This window comes from Leopardus geoffroyi, chromosome C1, assembly GCF_018350155.1.
Source record: "Leopardus geoffroyi isolate Oge1 chromosome C1, O.geoffroyi_Oge1_pat1.0, whole genome shotgun sequence".
Lineage (NCBI taxonomy): Eukaryota > Metazoa > Chordata > Mammalia > Carnivora > Felidae > Leopardus > Leopardus geoffroyi.
In genome coordinates, this window is record NC_059328.1 from 9,279,808 (window position 1) to 9,293,901 (window position 14,094).

The window sequence follows — 14,094 nt, forward strand, 5'->3', positions numbered from 1 at the left end:
GGTACACGGAGACTTCTGGGAAGTTTGGCCCAGCCCACAGAAAGGCAACTCCATTCTGTCTGGTGGTTTGTCTGCAGAACCACCCGTCCCTGTGTGTGCCCAGTGTGTGCCCTGTGTGTGCCCAGACAGCACAGCTCCCGACCTCTGCCCCTCCAACAACCGGGAGACACTGGCCACCCTTGTCACGAGTATCCGCCTGGGTCCAGGCTCCGTACTGGGTGCCGGGGATATGGGATGAGTAGGGGGACACTCTCACCGCCCTCCTGGGCTAGTGGACCTCAGGGTGGGGCACGGAAGACTTCACTGGGGAAGAGGCAGGTGGCCGGGGTCCAGAGGGCTGAAAACTAGTGGTGCAGAGGAAAGAGCGGCGCTCGTATGAAGTTCTGGACGTAGGAGCACATTTGAGGTCCAGGACCTCTGGACAGACTGGAGCGCAGTGAGCTGAAGCTGGAGAGAGGTGGCCGGGGGCCAGGCCACGCTGGACTTTGCAAACTATATGGGCAAAAGTTTTCAGCAGAAGATTTCACTGCAAAACTGGCATCTAAAAAAATGCCTCTCTAGTGGGGCGGGGCACCTGGGTGGCTCCGTCGGTTGAGCGTCCAACTCTTGATTTCTGCTCAGGTCATGATCCCAGGGTCTTGGGATCAAGCCCCATGTTGGGCTCTGCACTGAGCATGGAGCCTGCTTAAGATTCTCTCTCTCTCTCTCTCTCTCTCTCTCTCTCTCTCTCTTTCTCTTTCTCTCCCTGCCTCCCCCGCCCCTCTCTCTCAAAACCCTCTCTAAAAAATAGATTAATTAATGGGGTACCTGGGTGGCCCAGTCAGTTCAGCATCCGACTTCGGCTTAAGTCACGATCTCGCGGTCCGGGAGTTCGAGCCCCGCGTCGGGCTCTGGGCTGACAGCTCAGAGCCTGGAGCCTGCTTCGGATTCCGTGTCTCCCTCTCTCTCTCTCTCTCTCTCTGTCCCTCCCCTGCTCACGCTCTGTCTCTCAAAAATAAATGTTAAAAATTTTTTGTAAAAAATAGGTTAATTAAAAAAAAAAAAAATGCTCTCAGGCTGCAGAATGGAGCCTGGATAGAAGGAGTCCAGAGTGGAAGACTGTTGCACTAGTCCAGGTAAGAAATGGTGGGGGCAGTGGAGATAGAAGCGTATAGACGGGATAGACTTTTGAGGAAAAACAGAGAAGACGGAGGGATGGATCTAATGTAGAGGGTGAGGGGAAAAGAGCGATCAAGGATAGTTCCTAGGTTTCCGGCCGGCCGGCAGAAGTAACCAGATAACCGGTGATGTGATTACCAAGATGGGGAAGTATCATAAGAGCTGGATGTTTGTGGCTGGTCCATTTACTGACTCTTCGATATGTGTTGGATGCTAAATGAATGCCTGACTGTCTTCTCAGGTTTGAGAGGTCAGTGACCTATTAAGCAGATAGAGGGCAGTTCAGAGCTGGAGAGAGTGGCTTGCCCGTGAGCAGCGCTGGCAGTCACGGGAGTTGATTGGATTATGGAAATGATGCTGATGTGTTGATTTAATGAAAATGCGCTTACTACGGGGCAAGTATTTAAGAAACAACATCTGCCATAGAGATCTATAACCAAAAATAAAAATTCAAGCCATTGAGTAAAGATAAACTACATATTAAAAGATTAACTAGTTATGCCCTTCTTTGTACTTTAATACTTATTTAATTTTTACTAACATCTTTTAAAAGTTCAATAAAATTGGGGTGCCTGAGTGGCTCCGTCAGTTAAGCATCCGACTCCTGATTTCAGCTCGGGTCATGAGCTCATGGTTTGTGAGTCTGAGCCCCAGGTCAGGCTCTGCACTGACAACAAGGAGCCTGCTTGAGGTTCTCTCTCTCCCTCTAAATAAATAAATAAATAAATAAATCACCACTTTTTTAGAAGCTTAAGATTTTTCACAGCATTTCTGGTTACTATTATTTGTTTCATTCATGATTATTACTAAAGATACTTTTGCTATATTGAGGAGGGGAATCCTCGGAGTTTCAAGTACATTCGATACACCATTGGCCCAAGGTCAGGATCCTTGGGGATGTCTAGGTCTGCCATCCCCAAAGATGGGGTAGAAACTGGGTCAGACAACCAGGGAGACGGGACTGAACTAAGACTTCCAATGGTGCTGGTGAGAGGAGTTCACAGCAGGCTGGGAGCACAGAGCACACTTCAGGTGCAGCCTAAACTGGGGGAGGGAAAGGCAAATGAAAGAGGTGAGATACAGAACGAAAGGACCCTGGAGTGGAACTTTGTTCTAGTTTGGAATTAACTGGTTTTCAGTCCTCGGCCCACCTTGCCCCACCATTCACTAATCCCATCCACTTTCAACTCTTTTCCATTTTCTTCTAGTATCTACCACGTGTTTCTAACCTATTCTTGATTTCTTCCCATCAGAGGTGTTAATCTACTGATTTTCTACTCTGGAGAATTAGATTTTAGTTCTTTCTACCCCATCGCTACCCTCCCCCCCAACACACACACACAATACTCCACACTGAAGAAAGAAAAGAGGGACATCATCACAGATTCTATAGACATTTAAAGGGTAACAAGGGGATATTATGGATAACTTTTTGCTTTTAAATCTGATAACTCAGATAAAATGGGCACATTTATTTTATTTAATTTTTTTTATTAACATTTATTTATTTTTGAGACAGAGAGAGACAGAGCATGAACAGGGGAGGGGCAGAGAGAGAGGGAGACACAGAATCTGAAACGGGCTCCAGGCTCTGAGCTGTCAGCATAGAGCCCGACGCGGGGCTCGAACTCACGGACTGTGAGATCATGACCTGAGCTGAAGTTGGATGCTTAACCGACCGAGCCACCCAGACGCCCCAAAATGGGCACATTTCTTAAAAGATACAAATTACCAGGCATCTGGGTGGCTTAGTCGATTGAGCATCTGACTTTTGATTTCAGCTCAGGTCATGATCCCAGAATTCTGGGATTGAACCCTGCATGGAGCCTGCTTTAGGATTCTCTCATTCTCTCCCTTTCTCTCTCTCCTCTCCTCTCCTCTTCTCTCTCTTCTCTCTCTCTAAAAGAAAAAAGAAAAAAAAAGAAACAAATCACCAAAATTGACAGAAGAAATAGGACATCTGAATAGCCCTGTATCTATCAAAGAAAATTTGTAATTAAAAACCTTCCCACAAAGAATAGTCTAGGCCCAGAAGGCTTCATTTGTGAATTCAAACAAACATTTGAGGAGAAATTAATATCAGTCCTATACAAACCCTTTCAGAAAACAGAAATCACTTCCAAATCATTTTATTACTCTGACACCAAAACCAGACAGCGGTCTTACAACAAAAGAAAACTAAAGACCAATATCCCTCAACACAGATGCAAAATTTCTTAACAGTTCTTTAGCAAATAAACTCAGTGAGTCATGTAACCCAATTGAAATTAAGCAAACATTTCAACAAACACTTCACAAAAGAAATATACAGAGGGCCCAAAAGTACATGCAAAATGTGCAGTCTCACATGCAGAGAACTGCCGATCACAACCACAATGAAATACCACTACACGCCTGTAGAAACGTTGAAGTCAAAACATCTGACGGTAGCAAGTATTGGCAAGGTGTGGAACACATGGAATTCTCCTACATGGCTGGTGGGAATGCAAAACAGTCAAACCAGTTTGGAAAACAGCTTGGAAGTTTCTCGAAGAGTTAAGCACACTCACCGTCCGACCCATCCGTTCTACGAGTTGTCTACTCAAGAGAAATGGAAGTACGTCCACACGAGGACTTATACACAAATGGTTCATTGGAATAACCAAAAACGTCCTTCAATAGGTGAATGGATTTAAAGAAATGCAGGGCGCCTGGGTGGCTCAGTCTTTTAAGTATCCGACTCTTGGTTTCGGCTCAGGTCGTGATCTCACGTTTCGTGGGTTTGAGCCCCGCGTCAGGCTCCACAATGACAGTGTGGAGCCTGCTGGGGATTCTCTCTCCTCTCTCTCTGCTCCTCCTCCGCTTGTGTGTGCCTGCGTGTACTGTCTCTCTCTCTCAAGAGTAAACTTTAAGAAGTAAATATTTTAAAATGCAGTATAACATAAGAATGGAATACTACTGGGCCAGCAACATGAGCATACTACTAACACACATGGTGAGAGACAGAAGTTTCCTTAGGGAACCATGGAGATAGTCCAGGCAAAAGAACAGACACAAAAAAAGAACCAACCCAGTACTTTGGGGGTATGGGACCAGAAGGGAAGGACGAGGTCATGGCACTTTGTAGATTGGACATTCGCCCTTGTTGCCTGACCAGATATCAGTTCTCCCTTCTTCTGGAAGTAGACCCTGCCTTCCTTTCGGGGAACCATCTCTCACCCACTCTCTGCCCTTGCAGCTCGAGAGAGGCTCCAGCCCCTGTGGGAGACGCGTGAACTCCATCCTGGCCAGCCACCCAACCTACTCTTCCTGGTGACTGTTTGTATATGTATATAATCCATTTGCCAATCGGTGCAATCCTATCTCTGGATACAGGGACCAATTCTGGAACGGACACGTGGTCCAATCAGGGTGAATCCAGGGAGTTGAGCAGAAGTCAGCAGGGGGAGATGCTTGCTTTCCGCTGGGCTTGAGTCTGGAGCTGGCAGGAACCAACATGTCTGTAGGGCCAGCCCCAGAGTGAAGCAAAAATGGAGAGAGGCTCACCCCAGAGGTGAAGGGATGCCAGGTCCTGAGGACATCACTCGAGGCACCGGGCTTTGCGTAAGTCTGTTCAGAGGTCCATTTGCTTACGAAGGTCACTTGCAACCTATGGGTCTTGACCGCACTTTTCTTTTAATGTTTATTTTTGAGAGAGAGGGAGGGAGCAAGTGGGGGTAGGGGAACAGAGAGAGAGAGAGAGAGAGAGAGAGAGAGAGAGAGAGTCTGCACTGTCAGCACAGAGCCTGACGTGGGGCTCGAACTCACGAACCGCGAGATCATGACCTGAGCTGAAGTCGGATGCTTAACCGAGCCACCCAGGTGCCCCCCGAATTAATTTTAACAATATGTTTAACTCCTGTCCAAAATATTGCCATTCAGTGTGTAACCAGTATAGACAAGGATTAATGAGATGTTTTGCATTCTTATTTTGCACTACATCTCCAAAATCTGGTGTATGTTTTATGCTTCCAGAGTATCTCCATTCAGGCTAGGCACGTTTCGGTAGGCACAGGTAGCTGGTGGCCGCCAGACTGGACAGAGTGGAAGCAGATGACCGGACAATCCACTGGTGGCTGTTACCCAGAAACGCGAAACGCTTTTGGAAGTGGCCAGCTCCTGAGCCCTCAGGGAACACAGGCCAGGGACTTAGTGTGAAAAACCCTGTTCAAGGAATGTGCACCTGGCTCGGGCTGGGGAGCGGCCTTCATCCTTCTTGGCCAGCACATCGTCTGCTCCCTGTCCAGCCCGATAGAAACTAGCTGTGTCCCATGATGGTGACCCCACCTGACTGTGCATGTGGACATAATCCTTTGTAATAGCTCAGGGCACTCCCAAACCCATCAAGAGGGCTGGACTGCAGAAGGGTGGCTGAAGGTGGTACCTAGGGGCACGATGCCCTTCCCTGTGCCGGATAGAGCTGAACCAGCTGCACGGTGGTGGGTACCAGAGTGTGGACAGAGTCGCCACCTGGCGAGGCTCCTCTGCCCAGGCCCTCCTGGATCCCTCGTGTGGCCATAAAAGTCACCATGGAGATTCACGCCTCTGAATGAAGTCCTTGGTGCTCGGGAGTCTCTTGGATGAAGGGCAGATTGCTATCAGATATTCAACCTTGGTTTGTGGGGTCATGAATCTGCTTAGTTTCGGAGTTCTGTGGGAACACACTGGGATGAGAGGAGGGGTGAGGAACAGTCAAGAAGGCAGGGAAGACTCCCACAGAAAGAATGCAGGGCTCGTAGGCTCCGTGTTGCTGCAGAAGCAGAAGGCATAGAGGGAAGGAGGGTGCTGAGGTGAGCTGTCAGCCTTAAGGAAGGTTAGTTCAAGTCTAGTTGGCCATGAAATCTTGGGAGCTTCTCCACTGAAGACCCCTGGAGATCAGAAGGGGGAAGAAAGCCATCTGTTTTGCTCCAGGAGCCTGGCTGGGTTTGCTAAGCACCAATATCAGATTGGGCAACAACAGCAAACAAAATCAAGGCTTCCGGCCAGCTGCCCAGGGTGTTTAAAGCCCCCGCAGAGAGGCAGGCGATGCACACGTGGAACAGGACAGGGGAAGAGCAAGGCCTTGGTGGCCAGGTCTGACCCAAAGTCTCCCTTACGCCCGCCTGTGCCCGTGTGCCTCAATGGCAGACTTCAGTTCATTTCAGAAAGGTGACGCCGATTACATTATTGGGGTAGGAGGCATCCTACCGGCTCACACTTTGACCCTCAGCTTTGTCCTGTTAATCTAGTTATCTCATCAAGAGAGGCCTCACAAAGGACGACAGAGAATGGTCTGTATTCGTGTTTTGATTCAATAACTCATAATACTGAAAGTACGTCCACAGACTGAAAACCGGAATGGTGAGTCACTGGTCGTAAACTACCGGCAGTAGAGTGTGGCCTTTCCGTCTAAAGCACAAAGTGGGTACTTTGCAAAGGTGACCGGCAGACTTACCCAGTGCTCACCTCCTGTCACCTTAGCCTAGTCTGTGGTCACATTGCTGGATTTAAAGTTCCTGCAAATTTTCTTGACGGGATTTCTGAAACACTGTTATCTAGAAGAGAAAATGTAGTTAGTATTTAGAAAGGGAACAGGAAGTAGACTATGTGAGTACTGTTAGTTACACACTGTCTCCTGCCGTCTGTGTTTGTTTTTATTTGTACTTTCTTATATTTTTCCTCCCTCCCACTCTTATCATTCAGAATCCAGTTCCCCTCCCTGGTTTCTTATGTATTTTTCCAGGGAGACACACACACAGAGACTGCCTGCCTATCTATCTATCCACCTACCTACCTACCTATCATCTATTTATCTATCCAGGCAATGACATATATACCTATATATTTTGCTTGGTCTTTTCATTTTTATTCTTTACAAAAATTATAGCATACTATTGCCTGGCTTTTTTTTTTTTTTTTTTTTTTTTTCTTAATACAACTTGGCGGGGCACCTGGGTGGCTCAGTCGGTTGAGTGTTCGACTTGGGCTCAGGTCATGATCTCGCAATCTGTGAGTTCGAGCCCCGCGTCGGGCTCTGTGCTGACAGCTCGGAGCCTGGAGCCTGCTTCGGATTCTCTCTCTCCCTTTCTCTCTGCCCCTCCCCCACTCATGCTCTGTCTCTCTCTCCCTGTCAAAAATAAATAAACATTAAAAAAAATAATAATACAACGTGGCTATCAGTCCATATCAGCACATAAGGACCTTTCTAATTTTCTTGAGTAGCAGCATGATTTTCATTGTACAGATGTGCCATAAATTATTTAACCAATCCTCTACTGATGGTCACTTATGGTGTTTCCAGTCATCTTTTACGGACAAAACTGCAGTGACTCACCTTGGACAGACCTTTCCTGACATGAAAGTTAAAGTCCTAGAAGAGGAATTGTTAGATCCTTTGTGCATTTGTAATTTTGATACATATTGCCAAACTACCCTCTATAGAGTTCATATTAACTTACAGATTGACAGGAACAAGGATGCATTTTCCCACACCCTTACCAATGCAGTGTGTTGGCAAGTATTTTGATATTTGCCAATTTTGGGAGAAATGAGCATCTCCTTATAGTTTTAATGTGGACGTCTTTTGTAAGAAATTACGTTTCGGAGCTGTTTCCTTTTCTGTGAGTCAATTGCTTTTAAAAATCTTTTCAACTGAGAACAAACTGAGGGTTGATGGGGGGTGGGAGGGAGGGGAGGGTGGGTGATGGGCATTGAGGAGGGCACCTTTTGGGAGGAGCACTGGGTGTTGTATGGAAACCAATTTGACAATAAATTTCATATATTGAAAAAAATAAAAAATAAAAATCTTTTCATCCTTGGGACGCTTGAATGGCTCAGTGGGTTAAGCCTCTGACTTCCCTTCAGGTCACGATCTTGTGGTTTGTGGGTTCAGGCCCCGCACTGGGCTCTGTGCTGACAGTGCAGAGCCCGATGTGGGGCCTGCTTGGGATTCTCACCCTCTCTCTGCCCCTGTCCCACTCGCTCTCTCTCTTTCTCTCTCTCAAAATAAATAAACTTAAAAATATGTATAGTTTCATCCTTATGTGTTATCTGTAAAAGCGGAATCAAATCTCTGAATGTTAAAACATATGTACGTAATGCTAATATATGTTCATATATAATGTTAATTTTATATATGCATGAAAGTTACAGAAGCAGTGCTCTTGTCGCAGCCTCTTGTGGTGGGGTGGCTTTCTGTGACCAGCTTGGATTATCCTGGAACAAAGATCTGGAGAACAGGAGCACCTCAAGTCTGAGAGCCTGGTGAGGATCCTGCCCATCCCCAGGAGGCCTGGCCATAGGACAAGGCCCGGTGGCCAACACCAACACCATTTGGGGAAAGCTCCACTTCTCCAGCTCCATGCTCCTGACCCCTCAGGCCGACCCCTCAGGGGCCACTTCTTCCCCTCGTGTCCACATCCCTTCCTGCCTACTCAAGTCCACTCATTGTCCCGCATCACCAACTCCCACCCCTCCTGGAGTGTCCTCACCAAAATACAAACATGCTGTCATTTCTTCCATTTGGTTCTACCCTTGATCCTGTATCTCAATTCAGCCACTCCTCAAGTCTCTGCTCTCTCCAAAGTGCAATTCCTCAGAAGATTAGGGTTTCTCTCTCCACCGCCTCCCATTCTCTTTTCCAAATCCTCTGTATTTGTATTCTTTCTGCCTGTTTTCTGTCAATATCTCAGAGAGGCGTGAACATCTCCAATTATTATTGTGAGTTTGCTGATTTCTTTTAGTTCTGTTAGCTTTTGCTTCATGTATTGAAGCTATATTATTAAGACTATCAATGGCGCACAGTTAGGATTATTATGTCTACTTGCTGAATTGACTCTTTTCCGTTATGCAATGACCCCCTTTATCTCTGGAAATAATCTTTGTCCCAAACTCTTCTTTGTCACATATGAACATAACCCAACTTTTCTTTCTTCCTTTCAGTGTCCATGTATTTAATGAAGAGCATATGGTTGGTTTTTGTTCTTGTATCCAAACGGATGCTCTCTGTTTTTCACTTTGAGTATTTTGTCTGTTTACATTTAATGTAATTACTGATGTGGTTGGGTTTCAGTCTGTTTTTCTACATGTCTTCTATTTGTTCCATTTTCTCTCTGTTCCTTTGCTTTTCCTTTTCCTTTTTTTTTTTTTTTAAGTTTATTTATTTATTTTGAGAGAGAAAGAGAGCCTGAGTGGGGAGGGGCAGAGAGAAAGAGAGAGAGAATCCCAAGCAGGCTCTGTGTTGTCAGCACAGAGCCCTACACGGGGCTCAAACTCACAAACCATGAGATCACTATCTGAGCCAAAACCAAGAGTTGGATCCAACTGAGCCACCCAGATGCCCCTTCCCTTTCCTTTCTTAATTTGATTGGAGTACACTTTAGAATTACATTTTATCTTCTCTCAACTTTAAAAGAAAATGACTTTATTTTTTAGAGTAGTTTTAGATTCACAGCAAACGTGAGTAAAAAGTACAGAGTTCCTATATTACCTTCTGCTCCCAAGCACCTCCCTCACTGTCAACATCCCACACCAGAGTGGTACATTTGTTATAATTGATGAACCCATGTTTACACATCATTATCCTCATGGCTTTTTTTAAATGTTATTTCTTTTTGAGACAGAGAAAGAGCATGAACGGGGGAGGGTCAGAGAGACAGAGACACAGAATCGGAAGCAGGCTCCAGGCTCCGAGCTGTCAGCACAGACCCCGACGCGGGGCTCGAACTCACGGACTGTGAGATCGTGACCTGAGCCGAAGTCAGATGATTAACCGACTGAGCCACCCAGGCCCCCCTATCTTCATGGCTTTTAAACTACCTCCTCTTTTTTTTTTTTTTTTCAGTGTTGCTTTAGATTAAAATATTCATCCTTAACTTACCACCAACCACTTTAAAATAATATCACTTCTCATATTATGAAAAACTTTGAACAACATAATTCCATTTACACCTTTCCTTCTCTTTTTTGCTACTGTTGTCATATATTTTACCAGTACACTTGTTATAAACATCATCGTACATAGTTCATATTTTTGTTTTAACTAGTCAATAGTCTTTTAAATAAATTTTTGTAAACACCTACCATATTTACCATTTCGGATGCTCTTTTGTTTCTTCTTGCAGATCTAGGATTCTATCCGAGATCGTTCCTTTTTAGCTGAAAGTATCCTCTGTATTTGTTGTAGTGACGTTCTGCTGACAACAAAGTATCTGTTTTCGTTTTCCTGCAAATGTCTTTATTTTACCTTGAGTTTTGAAGGTTATTTTCAGTGGATAAAGAGTTCTAGGCTGGTAGTTTTCTTTCAGCACTTAAAGATGTCATTCTAGGGACACCTGGGTGGCTCAGTCGGTTAAGCATCCGACTTTGGCTCAGGTCATGATCTTGAGGTCTGTGGGTTCGAGCCCTGTGTCAGGCTCGGTGCTGACAGCTCGGAGGCTGGAGCCTGCTTCGGATTCTGTGTCTCCCTCTCTCTCTCTCTCTCTGCCCCTCCCCCCACTCACACTGTCTCTCTCTCTCAAAAATAAATAAATAAAAGAAACCCTTAAAAAAAATAAAGATGTCATTCTATTAGTTTTTGGCTTCCAATGTTTCTGATTAGAAGTTGGCCATTATTCTTATTGTTATTCTCTTGAATGTGATGTGTCCTTTTTTTCTTTAGCCGATTCTTAAGAATGTTCTCTTGATCTTTGGACGTTAGTAGTTTGATATGATGATCTAGATGTGATGCTTTTTAAAAATTTATCCTCCTTGGGATGTACTGAGTATCTTGAATCTGTGGGCTGATATCCATCAGTCATTTTGGAAAATGTTTGACCGTTATCTCTTGCAATATTTTCTCTGTCCCATTTTCTTTCTCTTTTCATTTTGGAACTACAAATACAAGTACATCAGCCCATTTAATATTGTCGCACAGTTCTTGGATGCTCTGTTCTGTCTTATTTTATTATTCCTTTTTCTTCTCTGTGCTTCAGTTTGGGTGATTTTTGTTGACCTGTCTTTGAGTTCACAAAGCCATTCTTCTGCTATGTCTAGTATGCTATTAAGTGCTTCCAAAGAATTATTCATTTCATCTACTACATTTTTCAGTTTAAAATATTTATTCAGTTTAAAATATTAAAGTATTTCCATGTAAAATATTTAACATATTTAAAATATTTAAATAATAATAATAATAATTTAAATATTTAAAATATTTAAAATATTTCATTTCTATGCTGCATTTCCCCATTTGTGAAAATGTTTTGATCACTTTTTCCATTAAATCCTTCAATACATTTATATATTTTAGTCTTTGTCTGCCAGTTTCAGCATCAGGATTATATTGAGTTTGAGGCTATAGATTATTCTTTTGACTATGGGTCACGTTTCCTGCTTCTTTACATGTCTATTAATTTTTTATTGTATGCTAGACATTTTGGATGTTATGTTGTGGAGACTATGGTATCATCCTCTGAAGAGTGGTTTATTTTTTCTGGTAGGCAGTTAAATAACTGGAGGACTGTCTTGATCTTAGTGAGAACTGATTTTAGACTTTGTTAATGTGTCTATTTCAGTTTTACCCATAGTCCTAGGGTGAAGCCCTTACTTGCATGGTGTAGCCCTTCCAAGCTGTAAACTTGGAATTCCTACGTTTTCAGTGGAATTCTCAAGAGTATTCCTGAGATCTTGCCTCTCTGGACCGACCACAACTCCAATATTGCTTTAGCATTAAGACCTCTGAAATTTCTGTTCAGCTTTCAGTCTCCAAGTAGATTTTCTGTTAGGCACTATGGAGTCTTGTCCTGTGTGTACATGCATATCTTAGGATTCAGCTACAGACCTGAAGGGAATCTCTATGAAAAAGGTTGGGGCTCCATCTCTGCTGTTCCTTCTCTGTGGTTTCCTCTCCTTTGGTAATCTGCCCTCCAAATTTAGCTGTCTTAGCAGCCCTAAACTCTGAACTCTCTTTTCTCCACCCAGTGAGACTGTAGCTCTCTGCTTGGAATCCACTTCCCTGTGCCACAGTTTGAAAATTACCCCTAGGCGGAAAGTCAAGGTGAGTGAGGAGTTCAGCCTTGTGTGCTCTCCTTCTCTTAAGGGTCATAGATTTTGGTTGCCTGTGGCTCAGTGCCTGATAAATGTTTCATATATTTTGTCCATTTCTACTGTTATTTATGGCAGGCAGATAAGTCCAATACAGCTACTCTGCTGTGGATAGAACCCAAAATTTTTCTTTTCTTCTCTGAGCCCTTTCTAGTTAAGTTTTTATCCTCATCTATGGGGGCACCTAAGACCCCATCTATGGGGGCACCTGGCTGGCTCAATTGGTAAAGCATGCTACTCTGGACCTCAGAGAAGTGAGTTCAAGCTTCAACCCCCATGTGGGGTGCATGTATTACTTAAAAATACAATCTTAAAAAAACAAACAAACATCCTTCCTCAAGGTTATCATTGACTCCACTTTGCCAACCCTCATCTTCATTATGAAGTCTCATCTAACCAAAATAATCAGCAGTATCCTTCACTATTGATCACTCTCTTATTCTTGAAGCACTTTTTTTCTCCACTTGACTTCCAGGAAACCAATTGTTTCTTGGTTTTTCTCTTGCTTCACTGACAGCTCCTGTCAGGTTTTCTTTGCTGGTTGCTCCTCGCCTTCTGGCCTCCAAATGTTGGAAAGCCTCAGGACTCACTATCAGACCTCTTCCTTTCTCCATCCACCCTATCCTTGGTTATCTAATTGAGTCCCAAGGCTTTAAATAGCATCTAGATACTCATAATGCTTACATTTATATCTCCAACCTAGATCTGTGCCCTGAAGTCCAGACCTGGACCCCCAACTGCCTTTTTAACATCTTCGCTTGGAAGTCTAGAAAGCATCCCAGATTTGACATGTCCACAATGGAAATCACGATTTTTTTCCTTCACAAGCCTGCCTCTTCCTTGGTTTTACCCATATTAATAAATGATTCCATTCTTCCAGCTGTGTGGACCAGTCTTTTTGGAGCCACTCTAAAACTTCCCTTTTACCCACGTCCAATCCACCTTAGAAGTCTACCCACCTGGATTACTGTGATAGCCTCCTGAACAGCTTCCTTGTCCCTGTATCAGCCAGGGACACCGCAGGATAGAGATGGCACACTTAGAGGACCTGATTGCAGGGTTATGACTTTTTTTATTAGTTATGGGTGGGTCAGAGGTACCAACTAGAGATAGTGTAGCATCCTGTAATCATCCCTAGGAATGGATGAGAGTTATAGAGACTGGAAAGGGCCACCTGATGCAAGTCATGGCCTCTGGTAAAAAAAAAAAAAAAAAAAAAAAGGTCAGCACCTGCCACACTACAGTCCAGCAGAGAGAGAGCCAGGGGAATCTCTGATCGCCTGCCACTGTGTGGACCAATCTTTTTGGAGCCATTCTAAAACTCACACTGGCCGAACCTAACTGGAAGCCAGTTGGGGGTCTGTTAAAACAGTCCATGGAGATAGCCTCCCAGGAAACAGGGTAGGATGGAGACAAGGAGAGTGGGTTAAGGCAAGTGGGGAATGTCCATCAAATCCCCTCCCCTCCCCACATATACACATCCTGTGGTCCATTCTCCGCATAGAAGCCAGAGTAATTCGTCCACTCCAGCAGACCAGAGAGCACTGCAGAGCCACAAGATGGATGGAGCCTGGGCCTGTGAATCGCTTAGGGCAATGCTTGGTGTATTGTTAAGTTCTCAAGCAATGGCACCAATTATTGTTATTTAATATTTGTAATGAATACATAATCATGCTAGTAATCATTTTTTCCCAAATGCCTTGTTGTAGACTTTAGGGGGTTCTTCTAGAGAATAGATGGACTGTCTATGGAAGATAGAAAGGTGTGTGTGTGTATGTGTGTGTGTGTGTGTGTGTGTGTGTGTGTGTATGCTTCTGGTCCACTTGGCCTTCAGGCCTCTAGAGAACCTAGTATAAA

The 14,094-nt window shown here is 44.4% G+C and overlaps 2 long non-coding RNA genes across 2 annotated transcripts; both read left to right on the forward strand.

Annotated features, from left to right (window-relative positions):
- Positions 1-4,949: 4,949 nt before the first annotated feature.
- On the forward strand, positions 4,950-7,817 carry LOC123597201. The gene is made up of 3 exons (XR_006712027.1): positions 4,950-4,998; positions 6,405-6,516; positions 7,457-7,817. It is a non-coding gene; the product is annotated as an uncharacterized LOC123597201 (long non-coding RNA).
- Positions 7,818-8,301: 484 nt separating this feature from the next.
- Positions 8,302-13,116, forward strand: LOC123597200. Its single transcript, XR_006712026.1, has 2 exons — positions 8,302-8,418; positions 12,941-13,116. It is a non-coding gene; the product is annotated as an uncharacterized LOC123597200 (long non-coding RNA).
- Positions 13,117-14,094: the final 978 nt, after the last annotated feature.